The sequence below is a fragment of the Culex quinquefasciatus genome, chromosome 1 (genome assembly GCF_015732765.1).
Source record: "Culex quinquefasciatus strain JHB chromosome 1, VPISU_Cqui_1.0_pri_paternal, whole genome shotgun sequence".
In the NCBI taxonomy this organism is placed as follows: domain Eukaryota; kingdom Metazoa; phylum Arthropoda; class Insecta; order Diptera; family Culicidae; genus Culex; species Culex quinquefasciatus.
The window spans coordinates 104,477,089-104,481,275 of NC_051861.1; positions in this window are offsets into that span (position 1 = coordinate 104,477,089).

Below are 4,187 nucleotides of genomic sequence, written 5' to 3' on the forward strand. Positions count from 1 at the left end.
CCTCAATTTTGAACTGTCAAAGTGGAACCAATTTACTGTTCGCCAACAGTAGAGAGTATTGTTATCGATCATTAAAATTGTTTTTTTTTGCTGGAATGAAAAATATCAAAAATCAAATTATTCGCTCTACAGCATTGCCTTGGCGTTCTCGATTGCGAGATTCCTACTCGAAACTAGGTATCCGAAGGCTTGATTGTTGAGGCAATTGCAAACCTCTTTTTATACCTTAGCTTCCATCCACCCCGGGATTCGAACTGACGACCTTTGGATTGTTAGTCCAACTGCCTACCAGCGACTCCATCAGGACAGGACCCAGGGAGACGACTCCTACACCTGGACTGAGCTAACGACCTAACCTTTTTTAGGTTAGTCCGGGGCCAACATTTACTTCCCGTCCGACGGAAGGCGTGATCAGACAAATCTCGTCTCAAAATTTGCCACCGGGACCTTCTGGGATCGAACCCAGGCCGACTGGGTGAGAGGCAATCACGCTAACCCCTACACCACGGTCCCGGCTCTATGTGGTCAAGAAATCTTAAGAAAGTTTAAGACGAGGTCGTCATTTTTTATAATTATGAATGGAAGTTGTTTATGGAGTCGCTGTGGTTGTAACCATCGAGAAGCTGTCTGTATTGTTTGATTCCGTTTGAATTCGGTTTAGTGAAAATCTTCTCTATATGTTGGATCAGCTTCGCTGGATCCGGAAGAGCTGCAGAATTCCAAAATCAGCCAGGGAATTTATCCACGATATTACAGAATGACACTCTCGCCGCAGTTTTCAATTACCCATAAATAAGAAAAAACCTGTTCAAACCGATCAACCGATCCCAGCAAAATAACAAGACAATATAAAACACATACTTCTGATTATAAAACAGTTCCTTTACCAGGAAGAAAAAAGTCATGCTTGTGCTTGAACAGCCTTCTACTTTGTAGATGAAAACAATGTGGGATCATTCGAAAATTACGTTACGCATTCTCTCTATTCATCACCCAGATACCAGCATGCGATATTATAGAAATGTTTTAAAAAATACGTTTTTTTGTTAAAATTTAAATAGGGTACGTTATCCATTAGTGGACCCCTTTCCTATAGTGGACCCTCTGAAGGGTTTTTGATGAAAAATTCAATAAAATCACAATTTCTTGCGTGTTGTTGCCTACAAATCTTTTATTTGGCATGTTCAGCATCATCTAAATCAATGTTGACTGATATTGAACTGTCCTTTTACCAAAACAAGTGTTTTGAGTTCGACCTCCTAAGTCAGCCATGGCCACTAGCATTTTCACAACAAAACTGCATTTATATTTTATGATTAAATTAACTATTCAATCATTTTTTGACTGATTATTTAACTTCAGCAAGTCGAAATAATGTAATTTTAAGAAACTTTACTAAAATAAAGCGAAAAACTGCTAATTTTCGAGCAAATATTAGGGGGGATAGGACAACGAAAATCCAAACTTTGCCAAAAGTGGACCCCTGTTAATTTAACCTTTAAAACTGGAGAAAACTGTGTATTTAACCAAAAGTTTCTCTTAAACATACAATATATGCTTGTTGTTATCAACCTAAACGCATATTTTTTTTTTAAATTATGAGCATAAATATAGCTGTTCCATTTTAAAAGTACCAAAAATGCTGAAGCCGTAAAAATATAATTAATCAAAACTATAGTCAATTGAACATAATTGCAGTTTGAAATGATATTTTATAATAATAAATCAAGAAAAAAACATTTTTTTTAAATATACATGCGTGGTTTTATCAGCAACTGTAAACAAATCTATTGTTTAGTTTCGGTCAACCATTTATGTAATTAATATGAAAAGATGTGCATCAAAATTACTTTTTTTATTATTTTTATGTTTACAGTGATTTTTGAAACGTTTTCTCTGATCTTTTTCGGAAATAAGAGTTTTTAAAATGTCTGTTAGGTTTTTTTGTTGTTTGAAGCCAAATTTGTTAACAAAACATATTTGTTTATGATCAAGTTTATGATGAAAAGTGAGCAAAATCCATCTTTTATTCATTATATCTATCATTAGACCTACACCATGCATCAAAACATCAAATATCGGTTGAATTTGGTATAAAAATAACAGTTTGCCTATAGTAGACCCGGGTCCACAATCGGATTATAGACCCAGGTCTACTTTAGGAAAAGGGGGTCCATAACAAGCAAAAAAACTTTTTTTTTCAAATGGCTGTTTTTCTGCTCAAAAACAAATAAACTTATGAAACAAATAGTCAAAATTGATCAAAAGACTTCAGTTTTCATTGTTTTGTACAAAGGGTTATGAAAAAGTGCTTAAAATATTGAAAATTTGTGAAAAATATGCATCGGCTCTACTAGGGGGTCCACTAATGGTTAAAATAGCCTATGCTACAATTAATCCAGACTCGATTATCCGAAGGCGTTGGCAAAATTTAACTTTCGGATACAGTCATCCCACATATTCGGAACACCCACAAATTCGGAACACTTTTATGATAATTTGTCAATAGCATGCCAAAAGTAGCTTTTCTGTCGACCCTACTATTTTTAGAACCTTCATTTGGACATTATCTTGCTATTTCACTAGTAAAAGTAATACTTTTTGAACAAAAAACTTCATTTCAAGACTATTTTGTCCAGAGCAGCAAAACACTGCCTCCAAATGGCCTGTTTCATAATTGTGGGATGTTATTGTGCCTCCCACAATTGTGGAACACCTGAATTTAACTGATATTTTCACAAAAAAAGTTTTCAAACCATGTATAAGACATCACTAAGCTTGAGTTTCATTGGTTTCAGTGTGTGAAGTCATTATTTGATAATAAATATGTTTTCCTGGAGAGATCCAAAGTTTGTTTACATTCGTAAGAAAAAAGTGTTCCGAATTTGTGGATTTCAAGGGTCAAAGTAATTCTTCAAAAACTTCATATAAAAGTTAAAATTTTCAGATGTTCGATACAGCATTCAAAAGATCGCAAGAAAAGCTTTCAAATGAAGGTAAAAGCGAATCATTAAGTTCAATTATCGATTTGCTATGATTTTTTGAACATTCGATCTGGAAACCGTTCCGAATATGTGGGATGACTGTAATCGAATCACAACCAATATTTTTTTTTTTCGTTGTCTTCTATTTTACTGTCAGACAGATAGCGTGATAAAATATTGAAAAAATGCATTTTCGAATTCAATAGGCATTCAACCATTCAAATATCACTAAAATGAGGTCACAGAACTCGAATTTGATGTTCAAAACAAGAAAATAAAATAAAACGAAAAAAAATGTTCGTGATTCGATTATCCAAAGCCCCGTACAAACCTTCAGATAGTCGGATAATCGAGGCTTCAGAGAATCAAATCTGGACTGTATCTCAGTTCGATAACGGACGAGCATTTTTACATTTTTAACTACGGGAATTGCGTGTATGTTTGGCAGGTTTGTCAGGGATCTAACATAGGGGAACTATACCCTTTCTCAGCCTATTTCTATTATCGGCCTATCAGCACTTTGATCATGAATTACAGCTTTCATAAAGTGTTTTTGACTGTTTCAAAGTTATAAATAGCTCAAACAAAAGTGAGCAAGCAACTCTCAATTGTTGATACATCTGAAAATGTTGATTTCATAGCGAAAACGGCAAAAGTGATGAGAATTGGTCGAACGGCTTAGAGTGATTAAAATGGGCATATTTCCCCTATTAGATAACAAAAAGAGCATAATTCTACGTTGTAAACGGCAGCTCTTTTAGAATTAACCTACATTTTCATTTTTGTAATAAAGATGAGTTTAAGTTGTTTAAAAAGCACTTAAAAGTGTTTTGCCACTAATTCCGTGCCATCAGTCTATCTTCCACCACCCGCTGGTCCTAATACTCGCAGGTTGCAAATCTCTCACGAACTCTCACACGGCTGCAATTGTGTTGCCATTCTGTCCTGTTTCCTTTATGTTTTCATGCAAAATGTACGCATTTCACCTAGCAACCCTGGTGTCTTTCGATTTTTAGTGTTTTTTTTAACGATTTCCCGAATGGAGTTGCCACCCTGTAATAATAAAGGATATTTATAATTTCGAACCAGTTTTAGAATAAAACAAAAATACTGCGCCATTTTTATATGATAATTTTGCGTACGACTTTATTTGTTGCATCCATTCTCCCTAAATTCCATCTGCATGTACTCTTATCTAAGTTG